Source organism: Agelaius tricolor, unplaced genomic scaffold (assembly GCF_023055355.1).
Source record: "Agelaius tricolor isolate 1412-34295 unplaced genomic scaffold, bAgeTri1.0.p SCAF_58, whole genome shotgun sequence".
Lineage (NCBI taxonomy): Eukaryota > Metazoa > Chordata > Aves > Passeriformes > Icteridae > Agelaius > Agelaius tricolor.
Genome location: NW_027269318.1, coordinates 2,076,671 through 2,092,831, shown reverse-complemented (window position 1 = coordinate 2,092,831; position 16,161 = coordinate 2,076,671). Strand labels below are relative to the sequence as shown.

At 48.2% G+C, this 16,161-nt stretch overlaps 1 protein-coding gene across 3 annotated transcripts in view; it reads right to left on the bottom strand.

Moving 5' to 3' along the window:
- The window catches only part of SMARCD3 (SWI/SNF related BAF chromatin remodeling complex subunit D3), a 75,148-nt gene extending 65,328 nt beyond the window's left edge, over positions 1-9,820 (bottom strand). Inside the window, exons 1-2 of one of the 3 annotated variants that reach the window (XM_071456365.1) lie at positions 9,709-9,820; positions 6,544-6,733 (exon numbers count right to left, since the gene is read on the bottom strand). The gene's annotated coding sequence lies outside the window, so the exon portion shown is untranslated. Of the gene's footprint in view, positions 1-6,543; positions 6,734-7,982; positions 9,048-9,229; positions 9,452-9,708 lie in introns of those variants that run through there. The other 2 variants (XM_071456366.1, XM_071456364.1) reach the window with 2 other exon arrangements.
- Positions 9,821-16,161: the final 6,341 nt, after the last annotated feature.

The window sequence follows — 16,161 nt, the reverse complement described above, 5'->3', positions numbered from 1 at the left end:
CTCATCACTTTTTCTAGAATTCCTCTTGTTCTACTAGTCACTGCATCTTAAGGGATACGAAACTCCATTCTCTCTTCACAACATAGGAGAGCCACAGATGTATACAATATTACAACAGTAACTTCAGCTTTGTTAATTATTTTCCTGTAATATCTAATATCAAAGTTTCCATTTTAATCACTACTGTTAAGCTCGGGTTTACAGAGAACTCTCTATAAAGATGCCAAGATTACTTTCCTGAGCTGAAAGAGATCATTTTAGCAATGATGTGGCTACATTAGCAGGCTTATTTTCTTTATGCACTTTACATATAAATTTATTCTGCCATATTATCATCCAGTTTTGAAACACTCTTCCCCAATCCTAAGAGACAGATTTAGGTTCTGCTGCACCAAATAATGTTGCATTATCATCTAATTTTGTTGCTTCATTACTTAGACCTTTGGAAATCATTAATCATACGCTGAGCACCAATGGGGAACCAAAAAAGCACAGAAACACAACATTTATTCATCCTTCCACAGCCACCACAATCAGCACCTCCTGGTGTCCCAGGGATTGCTCTAATCCAGCTCAGATCTCCTGAAAGCCATGCCTGCAGTTTCCTAAAGGCTCATCAGTCAGTGCAAGTCTGCTCTTGGGCTTTGTCACCATTATCCCTTGACTAACAGCCTAACAGGGTCTCTCTTTCTCTGTAGCACTTTCCCCATTTACTTATTATCCCCTTTGCATGGAGAACCTCCTTGACCGCCTAACCTTAAAGAGGAAAAGGTGTTGGGGCTCATTTGTGTCCTTTTTTGAGGACACAAATGGTCAGGTGAGTTAGCCCTCACCTAACTCTCACCTTGCACTACCCTTACATTCCTGGCAAAATTCAGCAGGAAGTGTAAATGGCTGCCCCTGGGGAAGGACAAGGCACCAGGATGTGCCCAAGAGCAGTTTGTCAGACAAAGACCCCGAGCGGAACCCGCAGGGCACCTGGGCTGCACCAGTGCCAGGAGGGGATCCTGCCCCTCACTGCAGCGTGGGGAGGCCACAGCTGGAGAGCTGTGCCCAGCAAGAGAGACAAGGACACACTGGGGAGTGCACACCAGAGCTGTGAACCTGACAAAGGGACTGGAGCATCTCTCCTGTGAGCACAGGCCAGGAGTGCTGGTACTGCTCAGTCTGGAGAAGGCCCATTAATGTATATAAACTCCATGCAAAGGGATGGATCCAGGCTCTTTTCAGTGGTGACAGCATCTGATGCCACAGGCACAAACTGAAACACAAGAGGTTCCCTTGGCACACCAACAAACAGTGTTCTACAGTGAGGGTGACAGGTTGCAGAGTCTCCCAGCTTGGAGATATTGAAAGCCTGTCTAGACATGGTCCTGGGCAACCAGTTCTGCTTGATGACCTCCAGAGAGCCCTTGCAACCTCAACCATTGTATGAGTCACTGCTTTTTCTTACTGCTTACAATGAGTTTTCTTTATTGACTATCTACTTCCCTTGTTAGCTTTTATATTCTTTGGAAACCTGACTGAGAGCCATTTTCAAAACATTGAAATGCAATATGCTGACAAGCCCACTTTTATTTACATGACCTATAAAAGAATTCTAATCCTAATAAAACAGGGACACAATGGAGAATAGAATAAGAACATAACAGACCCATGAGGCACACGTGTTTGTCTCTACAGAAGACACGGTGACTCCTTACCTGCAGTGGCACACTTACACATCAAGTCTTCAGACAAAAAACAGGACTCCACTAATTACAACTTTGTGTGCAATTTACATTGTTAAAGATATTAACAGGTGAGGATGGCTGCAGCACTTGAGAGAAGCATTCACTCAGAAAATAAAATTTGATGGAGTTATGAAGAGCTTGACAGAAGACATTACAGAACACAGTATCAGTCAGTACTGGCTTTTTAATCACACTGCAGCCACTGCTGGTCACATCTCTAAAAGCATACAGCAGAATTATAACCATACAGATATAGAAAGACTACATTCAAAGTAATCCTCTTATGGAGAGGAGCTGAGGCAGAGTGCCTGTTTATATTGCAGAGGAGGGGGAAAATATAGAGAACAAAAATTGTCACTGTGATGAAAGGAGCACATTATCTTGTAACAAAAGAACTTGAGGATCACCAACAAAAATGGAGGACTAAGTTCAAAATGAATTAAATGTTTTTCATGTAAGATAGGCAGCCTGGGGCACAAACTGACGTAGGACTTGCCAAGAGACACTGAAGATGCAAAAAGCAGTAACTAGATAAGGAGCATCCACTTTTCTCAAATTTGTAAACCACTTGGCAAAGCCTGTATGTGCCAAATGCCCAGAAGACACACGCCACCATTTACTTCGGAGGATGGTGGAGACTGAAAGGACCAGACAGTCCAGAGCAAAGCGATGACAGCAGATATTTCTCAGGTGCCCTGTCTCAGGGCACACTGCCCTGGTCCCCTAGCTGGTCTGTGCACATCCCAGGGAGATCTAGGCATAGATCTGTGCTGTTCTTAGCAGTCCACACTGGTTCACTTCCTTACTAAGATAGGTCTGGACTACCGAGCACAAAACTGGCACAAGAATTACTCACAAACCACATACAGATACCGTTGGACTAGAGACTTTGATTCATACAAGAATGCTAAGAGAACAAGCAGAGGGGTGGCATGGCCTTCAGGGCTTCAAATCCTTCTTTGCCCCAAGTCAGCCTTGATCTGCCAAAACCCTTCTTAACAGATATTTTTCCAAGTTCTTAAACCCTGCACTGGTAGAAGGTCTACAAGCAGTATGTCACATTTAAATTCCCAGTGGTTAACCAGCCTGTCTTTGTGGAAGGTATAAGGCTCACAGTAAGGACCAATGGAAATCAATTAGTGCTCAGTAAAATATGGGTGTCACATCATCCAAAAGCTTCTTTTAGTATAAGATCTATTAATGTGTAAACAACCATGATCAGTGTGGATCAACACCTGGCTTCATGGCTGAGGTTGGTGACTGGCTTCTCCAGCCATGGATGTTCTTTGATGAATACAGATTACTGAGGAGAGACAGGATTCACCATCAGCCAGTTCCCTGAGGACCCTGGCACGTGTTTCATCAGGTCCCATGGACTCCTGTATGTACCTGTTCCTCAGGTGGTTTAGGTCCTGATCTACTCCTACAGTGGGCAGGGCTTCATTCCCCCTGTCCCTACCATGACATTCAGGCACTCCAGAGAGTTGGGAAGAGCAATTACAAGTGAAAACTGAGCAGGAAAGAAGTTGTTGAGTACCTCAGCCTTCTCCATTTTGGTCATCGCCAATTCTCCATCTCATTTATTGGGGGAACAGATGCTGGCCATGAGGGCTGACATCCCAGAAACAGCCTGTGTCCTGGGCTGATCCCCCAGCACAGACAGCAGGTATGGGGGGGATTATTCCTGTTTGCACTTGTCAGACCTCACCTGTGGCCCACAGTACAAGACAAACATGGATCTGTTGGAGCAAGCCCAGAGGAGGCCACAGAGGTGCTCTGAGGGCTGGAGCCCCTCTGCTCTGGAGATGGGCTGAGAGAGGCAAGAGAGAGGAAAAGGCTCCAGGGAGATTTTCTTGTGGCCTTCCAGTACTTAAAGGGGGCTTGTAAGAAAGACAGAGACCTTTTACAGGACAAGGGACAACACTTTTAAACTGCTGTTTTAAAAAGCGCAGTTTTAGATGAGCCCTAAGGAAGACATTTTTTACAATGAGGGAGGTGAAATGCCTGAACACAGCTAGGTGATCTGTGAGGGTCCCTTCCAACCCATACCATTCTGTCCCTCTGTGACCCACAGTGAATGAGCTCTGTACTTTCTCCTGCAACTGCTAAGATTGGCCCCTGTCCACAGAGTGATCAGCCTGCCAGCCCATTCAATTACTATGTGCTTACCCCTGTGATCTCAAGGAACAAACAAGAATAAAATCCCTCAAGTAACCTTCCAGTATGTCCTCTCTCTATCGTGAAAATGGAAAGCTTAAAAATCTGCAAGTAACATTTTAAAATAATTCCTCACTGGTCTCACAGCTGCAAACACAGCTCTTCTGTTCCATGTAGACACCACCTTTCAACTGGAAATTCTGCCGTTGCCATGGATCATAGTATTTGCCAGGGGAAAATGACTGGTTTAATTCTTTAAAATTAATACATTCATAAATTTTCAATATCATACTTTGTTGGGCCTCGCCATTTCACCAAGTCAAGTTTCTTTCACATCATAGACTCATAAAACATTAAGGGGTTGGAGTGGACTAAAAGATCATCTAGGCCAGAGCCCCTCTGCCCTGGGCAGGGGCACCTCCACTGGACGAGGCCACTCCAGGCCTTATCCAGCCCGGCTCTGAGCACTGCCAGGGCCAGGCATCCACAACCTTCCTGGGCAACGTGTGCTAGTGCCTAACTACCTTCATAGCAAACATTTCTTCCTAATATCTAACCTGAATTTCCCTTCTTTCAGTTTGTACCTGTTACTCCTTTTCCTATTACTGCAGTTACTGACAAAGAATCCCTCTCCAGCTCCCCTGCAGCCCCTTCAGACACTTCCACACACCCTTCTCTTCCCCAGACTGAATAGCCCCAGCTTTCTCCACAGGGGAGAAAGGGAGCCTGTCTCGAGAGGGGAGTTGCTCATCAAAAGCATACTTGCAAATCAAAGGCCACATGCTGAAAAGGTAAGTTTACATGATTTCCCACTTCAATGCAATAGCTGTGCATATTGCACCTGTAAATGTAAAAATATATAACTGGTAAATTGTGTTTTCTTCTCTGCAGTTTAGGATCTTGAAAGGAGCTGAACTACCTTTAAACAGTAATTTTAAGAAATTTATTCACAGGCAGAGAGTAAGTGTGCCAAATTTGGGGGTAAAAAAGGTAAAAAATACAGTGTTGAATAGAATCTTACACTGATGTTCTTGGAGCAGGCAAATTCTTCAGTCTAGCTAAAGCCTTCAAGCTAGCTAAGGCTAGTTCTGTTCAGGGAGAAATATTTCTATCCCTTGCTTTGGGCACTGATCACGGACAGACACAGACACCATCTGTTCCACACTAGTACAGAAAACAGAGAAGGCTACAGGACTCTAGGAGGCCAGAAAGGAAAGGATTGGAAGTTTGTCTCTCAAACTCTGAAACCTGTGAATGCAGAGTTTTTTAAAAAATGAAAGGAAAACTAAAACAGCTTTCTATAAAATTCACGAGGTTCTTGTCCAGCACAAAGCTGCCAGTACAGAAATGACAGTGTCATTGTCACTTCCACATCTACTCAGTGAATATTGGAAACAACTGACAAGGGCACCTCAGGTTGTCAATTCACACCTCACTTGACGACCTCTGAGGAACATTTCCAGAACAAGACCTATTAGCCAATGTTTGCATTATGAAAACACTATGGAGAGTGTGCACAGTGCAGCCTTGTGAGCTGGATGTAAAGGCACATCAATTGTAGATACCTGCTTGCTTCCATGTACCCAGGGCATTTCTGTATAAATGCAAAACCTGGATAACTCCCCTGGTATAACACCCGAACTCCTAATCCTTCACAGTTTAAATTAAGAACCATTCAATTCCTCCAGCTGCATCTTTCCAGAAAAGATAAGCTTCCAGAACGCTGTTCAATTCAAGGAGAGACCACCAAATTCTAGGTGTTAGCCCAAGCACTCTGCTTGGAAACCACAGTGGCAGCACTGGGCAAGGAGATAGTGCTGGGTGATGAAGAGAACAGAATGTCAACATGAACATCTTCATCAAAAAACTGAAGGAGTTTTCACGCACAAGCCCTTCCAATTCCAGTGAGAATTGTTATAACCTAGGCTGTTTTATTTCCAAAGCAAAATAGTATGCATGTCTTCTACCACACAATTTCCACTACCAGTGAGGTGACCTGTGTAGGCTGTGAAAGGTGAGAAGTCACCAATCCAGGAGTGGCAAAAACAAAAGTCCCCTGCAGCCTTGCTGTGTACTGGCTGGGAAAACAGACAGGTGGATATTCACAGTGGAAGCAACAGGAAGAATGTAACTAATGGTAGAAAATGAGGATGTGAGTGGCAGATTTGGGCACCTTATCATGGAGATGACCAGTGCCCATCCAGCAACAGCAGGTACTGATGAAGTCTTCCTAGCTGGGAAGAGCTAATTTAAACCTGCACTGAGAAGCATGGGAACCCCACAGATCAATAACCACCTGACAAGAACTAATCATGTTTACTTGTGGCAAATGGAGTAATGAATTACCACAAGGAATACCTGCTACTCCTCCTCCTCCTCTTAGCAACTGCATCCTCCAATGTCACTTCCTCTGAGCCAGTCCTCTCTGCCAGATCAGCATCTTCCTGCCAACACTAGCACAAACTATCATACAAGTAACTGGCTACTCAAATGACCAGTTTATGTCAGCAGCAGCAAGCTGGCATCTTAGCATTTATTTCACAACACGGTATTTCCCATATGCCCAAAGGCAAACATTTTCCCTCCCCAGTCCAAAGCACAGAGATGTCCTTCCTGACTAAAACAGGTCACTTTTCAAAGAGCTAAAACCTACCTGTATCAGACAAGGCAGCTGAACACCTGGAGTCACATCTGTGTAGACCAAGAGGAAGCAAGAAACTTATCCTGTGGATGGAGCAGGAGACCAGATATTATGTCATGGTGAATTAGCAGGAGATGTTCTCATTGACCTTAAGCAGGAACAGCTCTAAGACAGCAGGCTGAGGATGCATTTGGATCCAGCTCTGAAAAGAGAAAGTACATACTGTGTGAGAGGGAAATAACATACAATAAAAATAACATTTCCTAGAACAGCATAAACCCGTGTGACACTTCATAAGCAGCCCAACTTGCGGAAAAAGAGAGGGGGGAGAAGAGCAAGAAAGGGAAGATGAGACTGACATAGCAGTTTGGGACTTGTCTGGGGACTGTGCACACAGGTGCACGGCCAGGCTGCCAGGACAGCAGCCCAGGCACTGGCCCATCCATGTAGGCTCTTCAGTTTCCCCACAGGACCCACCTTGTATTTGTGGAGTCTGGAAAGAACACAAAGGTTACTGCTTGCCTATAACCTGTCAACCTATTGAGCAGGCTCTGATAAGAACCACAGGGTGGGTAGGACTGGAGTGGACCCCTGGAATTTGCCTGTCCCAAGAAGCAAGGGTATTGTCTCACACAGAGGTTCACGACCTGGGGAAAGCAGGCCAGTTTAAGAACATTAACCAAGTCAGTTTGCTTTCATCCTTAAAAAACCAATTCCTTAAAGAACTCAAAATCCACTCCTACCAGAACACTCCAGCATTTTATCAAGCACCATTAGCTGCCCAAGTAGGTTAAGGAGAGTGTGGCAGACTGGAATAAAATTAATGATCCTACATATTTAGGGCATAGTCAGGCAGCTTCAGTGTCTGCATGCTATGATAGCTCCCAAAGAAGACAAACCAGGCTAAGAAGGAAAAGGGATCTGTTCCATGGGAAGAGTTGAGGCAGCTGCACCTGCACATACAAAGCCCTGCACAGCAGCTCCTGGCAGCTCTGTACTGTAGCTGATGAAGAAAAGCAGCACTACAGCAGAACAGGTGTGAGCACCAGCACACAAAGCCTTCTCAAGCATAAGCTCACACCTAGACATGCAAATAGAAACCACTGCTCAAAGAAGGGACAGGCAAGAAAGGGAAGTATGAGCATTGCAATGCCAGCCTGGGCAGTGCCAGGCAGCATGAGCAGAGTGGATAACTCCACCAGGGACAGGACCAAGGCTCTGCATCTACTGGGGTCAAGAAAAGGGAAGAACAAAGGGCAAAAAGAAGATAATGGTGAATTCTGCTGGAACAGAGCTGTAGTCAAGGAAGGACAGAGCCCAGGCAGGCAGGGGCTGAGGCAAACACTGCAGTGGAGGCAGCGCAAGTGAGAAGGGAGAGTGCAGGAGGTACAGAAAGGAACATTACTGCAGCGCTGAGGAGAAGGAGGAGAGCAAAGGCTGAGTGTCCTCACCCTGCCTTAGGGGCAAGGCCAAGCTGCAAGTTCCTCCTCACAGAGAGCTCAGCTCGTTTGGTTGGTGGTGTCCCCACGGAAAACAGCAGATTGTTGATTGCTCCTGAGACAACACCAAGGCACTGGTTATTTTCAGAAGCTGCAGGACTTCCTTGGATGGGTGGTAGGGTGAAGTCTCCAAGAAGGGCAGTGCTGACAGCACCAGGCAAGGATAGGGCACACTCTTCCAGATCATGCTAACTGGTGAATGACGTTGCTTGCTCCTCAGTCCCCCATTTCAGTTCTACCTCAGTTTCTCCCAGCAGCAACTTCCACACAGGGATCCTCCACAGGCCATGGTGATGGAGGGAACAGAGAAGAGTTCAGGCTTCAGGGAACAGGAGGGAGGGAAGGACCAGCAATCTCCAGCAGCAAACTCCTGGTGCCAAAGTGAGATGGTTCGCATGTGTGGGAAGTCAGGAGATACTCCAGAAGGCCATACAGAGCATCAGTCTCCCACAGACACGGATCTGTTAGTCCTTAGAGAGTATCTTGAACCATGTATCTCCCTCTGAAGATAGAACTGAGAGGCATCTCAGAGGCAGCAAATCTTAGAGGCAGCATCTTAGAGGCAGCAAATACACTCTCTCAAAAGCTGCCATCTCCTGTGTGAAGGCTGTTGTTCCTGGAGCACCAGAGACAGAAGTCAGTTAGATGCAGGGCAGCGCTGGGTGTTAAGAAGAGGACCCTTCTCTCCAGAGGATGGTTGGACCATGTCAGGGCAGGATGGACAAATCCAGTCTCCCTCGGTAAAGTCAGTCCCTGCTAAAGGAGACCCTCCCGAGGGGGCCTGCAGACCACATTCGGGAGCGGTACACGAGCACTGGGCTCCCCCTTTCCGCCTGCCCGTCCGAGCGAGCCGAGCTCCTGCCAGGCAGCGAAGCCGGGGGGCTCGGCAGGGGCCGGCGGGGCCGCACCGCCTAAAGCCGAGTCCGCGGGCAGGATCAGAGAGCGAGGCAGGGCCAGGCTGCTCCGGCCGCGGCTCCACGAGCGAGCGGCGGCGGAGGAAGACGGCACCTCCGGGCGGTACCGGCGGCGCAGGGTCCGCCCGGACTCCGCCAGGCTCCGACCGGGCGAGCACTGCGGGCAGACCCCGGGCGGGAGCGGCAGCGGCGCTGCCCGGGGTCCGTGCCCGGCCCTGAGGCACCGCCGGCGGGGGCGCCCCGCAGCTGCCCGGGGCTGGGCCGGGGGCCCGAGGCGGCGCTCACCGTCCCGTCCATGCTCCGCTCCCGTCCGCGTGCGGAGCGCCTGCGCGGCGCTGCGGAGAGCGGCCAGGGACCGTCGGTAAAGCGCATCTCACCCGCCGCGCCGGGGCTGAGGGTCCCGCACCGGGAGCCCGGCCCCGGCCCCGGCCCCGCTGCTGCGGCGGGAGGGCGGCGCAGCCGCGGCCCCTTCCCCGCTCCCAGCCCCGCGGGGGCGGCGCGGCACGGAGCTCCTCCCGGGGACAGGTGGGTGCGGCGCTCACGCCCTCCCAGCCCCGCGGGCCGCTCCGGCTCTGCCGCTTCGACGGAGCTCGAGAGAGGGACGGACCGGCTTTTAGGTCCGCCGCCGCCAGGGTCCCCAGCCCCGCCGCCCCTGCTTCCGCCGCCACAAGCATCCCCTTCTCTCCCCGGCAGCGCCCCGCAGCACCGCCGGAGCCCCCTCGCTGTGGCAGCCCCCAGCCCCGCACCCGCCGCCCCGCACTCACCGCCGCCCCCTGCCGCCCCCGCCGCCGCAGCCCCGGCGCTCTCGCAGCGCTCCGGCCGCCGCCGCAGCCTCCGCGCGCTCCCCAGCGCCGCCTGGCGGCCCCGCTCCGCATCACCCCGGGCCGCGGGGCCCGACGCAGAGCCCCCGCCCCGCCCGGCCCGGCCCGGCCCGGCCCTAGCGCGGCCCGGAGCGCTCTCGAACGCTACCGAGCGGGGCTCGCACCCACAGCGACCGGGCCGGGAAGCAGTGAGAATTCCAGTGGCGATGGGGACGGGAGTAGCAGGATGAGAGAGCAAACAGGCCAGGGTGCTCCGAGGCACGTCCAGTCCTTCAAACTCAGAACCGGCCCAGAGCAGCGATCCACCATCCGCACGCTTTGCCTTGGATTCGGGAGCTGGTGGCTCCCGGGAGGGTGAAGATGAGGGTCCTGGGCCTGGCGGGCTACGGGTCTGAGGCGCGGTGTCAATTGTAACAGAAAAAGGAAAATTGCTTCTTAAACCCTCGGGGGAGATCTCTGCGACAATGCACTTTGACAGAGCGGTGAGAAGGAACCCTCAGCGTAACTTGCAAAGCCCTGCAGTCCATGGGGATGAGGGAAGTTCGGACAGGATGAGCACTGACAGTGAATGCTTTGGAGTGATGCTCCAAGGAGCTGTGAGGAAGTGGTGAAAGGACTGAGCTCCATCTGCAAGGAGCGAAGCAAACCTGACAGCAAACCTGACTGCTCAAAAACAGTGCAAGTCTAAAAGATGAAGTAAAATATTGTAAAGATCACAAGGTGGATTTAAGTCTTAGTGGGTGTTTTTAAGGAGGGACTGTACACATGCTTTTGGCTTTTTCACTACATTTTCTGTGTCACATTTTCAAGCTTTTTCCTACGGTTATTTGTGCCAGGAAAACACTGTTGCAAATGCAAAATGAGCTTCTGTGGTACCTGTCACCAAAAAATTGCCCCCTTTGAGAATCCATGAGCAATGGTTCAGCATGCATGCTGGGAAGATAAGGTAAGTGCCGAGTACACGCAGGAAAGAGCTCATAATGGGAGAGGGCGACTGCCTTGGCTGAAGTACAGGTCTGGGGAGTGGTGAGCCCTGGACAGGGGGCATGAAAGCATCTGGTATGGTGGGGTTCAGGCCACGACCCCTGGCTTGAGACCAAGCTGGCAGCTGGCACCTGCACGTGCTCTGCAGTGCTGTACAGAGTATTTCCCAATGGATGTGTGACAAGGCAATGCTCCAAGCCAAACAGAAGACAGCAAGCTCCTATGAAAAGAACTCTTTGTGCTGGAGTTGAGAATGGAGGAGTATGCTGGGCAAGAATACCTTGCTGTAGCTGGGGAAACGTGTTAATGAGAGCATCCTGTCCTCTCTCTGCTCATCTGACCAACAGCAACTCCAGAACTTCTGTGAAGCAGTTTAGACCATCTGCAAGACCTGGGTTGCACTCTCCAGTGTGCTGGGAATTGTCTCTGCAGCACTTTGGGGTGAAGCAGCTTGTGAGCTGTGCCTGAATGGAGGAGCTGCCCAGACAGACCTGAACTCTGCTCAGGTGTGCCCCAGGGAGCAGAGGAGAGCCCACCCTGGGCACATCCCCCCCAGGGAGATGGGCTACTCATCCAGGTCACACGGCAGAGGCACATCATTTATATTCTGGTCTTGGAGAAGACTGATGAACACTGTGATTAGATACAATATCTGAGTTCACAGCATCTGGGTTTGGGTTTTTTTGTTTGTTTTTTTTTTTAAACGTATACTTGTTAATTTGGGATAGAGTAGGCTCTGTCGCAGATGAAAAGGTGGAGAGTCTATTTTTACCTGTTTCTTGAAGTTAAAAATGCAGCTGGGACCGAAGCTTCTTTGTTTGTTACATATACTACACATCCTTCTGTAGGATCAACAGATTATTCCAACAGGATATGTCAGCCAGTCTAAAACATGCAATGGATGAAATTACCTTCACAACTGGCGACAAGGAAGAAAAATATCCATTGCTGTGGACCCCAAAGAAAATGAAGTATACACAAAAGTACAGTGCATGTTGGGGAAAGCAGAGACATCACATAAGGGTGTGCATTTCTTCAGGGCTACAGGATCAAACCTGACAATCATGGTAATTTATCTTCCTGGCCAGTACATGACCCCACTGCAGTACACAGACTCGGTACCATGATCCCCACATAGTGCATAATTTCTGGCTAAAATAAAGTGCATCCTTAAAAAAAGATCTTGTCTTTTTTAGTGCAAGAGAAAAAATGGTGGCACAGAGTCAAATCATAAGCACACCTGACTGATTTACCCTCTCCCTGACACTGTCTGCTTAGAAAAAAGTCACTAAAATAAGGTAGACAAAGTGCTCCCTCCCTGGCAGCTCTCCTAACGCTCCAGATTTGTAATTCAGAGACCTGCTGTGCCAGAGGTTTTGGCTTTGTGTTTTAACAGCCTTTGATAGATTTCTCTTTTGCAAATTTCATCCACTGTATAATGACAGTCATGAAATTTAAGGCCATGAAGGATTTACTCTACCCACTTACATTTGACAAGTAATTTCACACTTGCCCCAAGTAAACTGTAGCACATGGGAAAAGTTACCACTAATTCCACTAGCTACTCACTTTCAGCACTGAAAGCATCCGCCTGTTTTCCTTTGGAATTAAATCTGCTGCAGTCATGCCTTATCCCTGGACAACTAAAAATTGCTTTAGTATCCAGTGTTTTCACTTTGTACATGTACTCACACACCCTAATCAGATCACTCACAAACCTTCTAAGACTCCATAGACTCATAGGAAGCTTTGGGTTGGGAAGGACTTTTAAGGGCCCTCTAGTCCCACCCTGCCATGGACAGGGACATTTCCAACTCATAATAAGGGCACTCCAAGTGCTGCTCAACCTAGAGGAGGAGACCTCCGAGGATGGATGAGGTTCTTTGGGCAATCTATGCCAGTGCTTTCCGGCCTCATTTTAAAAATGGTCTCTTATCTAGTCTGCATCTACTCTCATTTAGTTTAAAACTGTTAAACCTAGTTTAAAGTCATTACCAGAACAAGAGTTCTGCATCTCACATTGTAAAATACTTCTTACAGTCTTGAGGTACATTTTGTGAACCTCCAACATTCTTCTTTGTTCCCTAGAAGCCTTAAAAATAGGCTGTGTGCTATGCCCCCAGGGCCCTTATTTCTGTCTCACATCAACAGCATCTGTTTCCCCCAGATTGTCTACCTGTAAAGATCTCTTATATCATGTCTCAAATTGATACTTTATAGGGCTGGGACAGAGCCTGGGTATTAGTGTCTGGAACAGTGGGTCCAAGTAAATAAAGCTGTTTGCACTTTAATACAGTCAATTTCTTTACAGACTTACCTTTTTTTAACATGGAGTCCTCTCTGGAGGAGCGATACACCATCTTCCCCAAGCACGTAAGTTTGCATTTGACTGTCCTAAGACAAGTCTGTATGAAGGGCCCTACTCTGCTACACACTCTTCTTCACTATTATCCTCTCTTCATGACTTTTTGACATATTTTAACATATCTGCTGATTTTATTTGTTTCCAAAATAATTGTTTCCAAATAATCAATTAAGTGTCAAACAACTGGCCAAGGAACTGTCCCGCAGATAAAAACCAGAATCCCCAGCTTATGGATTGGGCAGTTTTCTGGCAGTATTTTTCCTGTCTTTCCTTTCCCACAGAGCTGGATTGTAAAAAATAGAAGAATCAGCTTCCAGCTTCCCTCAGCTTTCTCCCAAGATGCAAAATGCTCTTAAGAATTTTAAGTTCTGTGTAGCATTGCACCATCATCTGACATACCCTGAACACAGGCAGGGACTTGCCAACAAGAAGTTGGCAACAACATTCCTGGCTTTTGGGTTACATCCATCAAATCTCACTATCCTGTTTCCCATGATTCTCTTTCTTCTCTAATGAGGACTCACTAATGATTCTTGCTTGCCCCATGTCATTTCAAACCCTTTCCTTCAGCAGCTTGTTTTACATCCCAGACATCCCCACCTGTCACATCCCCTGCAGCTCTCAGTCAGCAATTCCTGACAGCCAATTCCTGCATTTCTCCCAGGTTAATGCTCAGCTTGGTGACATGGCACCAGCTGTGTCCCTGTGCAGAAGATCTGCTGCTTGCTTAGTTTCTTACAGCACCGTGTCCTCTGCCAGGGCTTCCAGATGTGTTATGTAGAACAATGATCCAAGGAATTCTCCTTGAATATTACACTGTACTGAAACCTGCAATTACTAGCTCTGTATCCTTGCTGACACTGGGAAGTTATTTTTCATGCACCAGAATGTCTTTGGCATTCAAGATGAGCACACCATCCCCAAGGTGAGCAGCACTGGAGTTTTTGTCCATCTGTGGCACATGATCCCACCTGGCAGTCGCTCCATCCTGGAGATGGAGACATTCACCTGAGCACACACAGGCCTGTGCTGCTCACAGGGCAACAGTCAGAGCTGGCTCTGTGCACAAACCCCTTGCCCACCAGACAGTCTCAGCCAGCTCATCATACAGAAATGCTCATGGGCAGCTCTTGGTCATGCCCAGCCATTCTGCCACTCACATGGCTTGGCTTTTGTCTAACAGTGAGGCAAGAAATTCTCATTCATACATCCTTTCTGTGTGATAGCAGGAATGAGGAGCAGAGTTGTTTTCTTGCACTCTTATAATGGCTCTAATCGCAAAAAAGAGAGAACCAGCTCTGCAGGTGGGGTCTGCAGGGCATGCTGGCTGTGGATCAGAGGCCCACTTGAGGCTCCCCACATCTAAAGGAAATGAGATGATGTACACTATTCTTTTGTGTTGGCTCTAACACATTATATTTTAAACAGCACCCTACACAGCCCAAGTCCCTTTCCTACTTGGATCATAATGGATCAGGACCTCCTCATACAGAACAACCCTTATATTAATAAAAGGTTTCCCAGAAAATTGCCCTTGTCCTCATTCTGTGAATATGTGCTTACATGTTGCATATAGGTAAAGCTTTATAAAATAAGGGTCTTGTTAACCTTGTAAAATCATGGCTCAGGCCTGCTACTTTGGCTAAGTAGAAGAGGACTATGGGAAAGTGACTCATCTGAATTGGAGACAGAAAAACAAGTTATATAACCATTACGTGCTCACACTATGGTGAATGCTGGTTAGCTGAATTACATTTGGCAGCTAAAATGGAATGTAACTGATAACAGCCTAACTACTTAAAAAGGCCTGGTTTTTGCAATAAAGGGCTCTCCTTTGCACCTGCCTGGGGACTCTGCATTGCTCTGCTTCATTCACTTAGCAACAAACACTCATCCCCATAAGGCACTGCAAACATCTGTGATCTTCCCATGTAAATGTAACTGACACGTGCCTTACTTAAATAAGAAAATCTGAAATTTCTACCCAATTTGAACCAATGTTCCTGACTTTGAATACTTCTTTCAAGCTTTTCTAATTTTTCAGCATGTCTTTTGTTGCCCCCACCAGACCTTCACCTCGCTCACCTCATGAGATAAGTGTAGCAAATACAAGCTCTCTCCTTCAGCAGTGACCCTGCAGCGCTGAACAGGGTCAGTCACACTTGCTGGCTTATCACATCAATTCACAAGCTCACATCAGGGCTTTGATTTCTGGGATGCTGGCTGGAGAAACGATGCTGGAAAGCTGAAAAACTAAAAGGATTAGTGGGGTCCTGGTGGATACCAAGCTAAACATAAGCCAGCAGCACTCCCTCGGAACGAAGGCGGCCAACAGCACCCTGGGTCACAGCAGCAGGACTGTGGCAGGCAGGACAATGACCGGTCTCCTCAGCACAAGTGAGACATGCCAGGAGTGCTGAGTCCAGTCTGGGCTTCCCAATACAAGACATACATGGACATACTGGAGTTAGTCCGGTAAAGGGACGTGGAAATGTTAAGTAATGGGAACTGGGAGTGTTTTGTGTGAAGAACAGCCTCACAACAGTGTCATCTGTGCGTGCGTCAGTAATGGGAAAGTGTAAGGAAGACACAAACAGCTGCTGCTCAGTGGCATCCCGTGATGCTGAGAGAAGCAATGGGCACAAATTAAAATGCAAAATAATTCATTTAAACAGGAGAAAGAAGTTTTGAACTGTAAATGTTACTCTACTATAAACCCACTCTACTGCTGGGAGTCTCCATCCCCAAGATATTTAAACTGGAACCACTCTATACCATTGGAAGAGCCAAAACCACCAAGGTAAAAGTGGTTGAATAGCTTTGTCCAGCTAACCCAGACAAGCTGTGTTTACACCTCTTGAAAAAGTGAAATGCATAAACACAAAGGAGGGTGCAGCAACAGCCCTGAGAATAGCACAGTCAAGGTAACGTTGTCCAAGTACACAGCTCATACTCATTCTCTCCCTGCACTGCTCAGCAGAATTACATAGCTTTAAATAAGGTCCATTCTACAGCTTGTTTACATCCCTCATCCCAGAGGCTGCAAA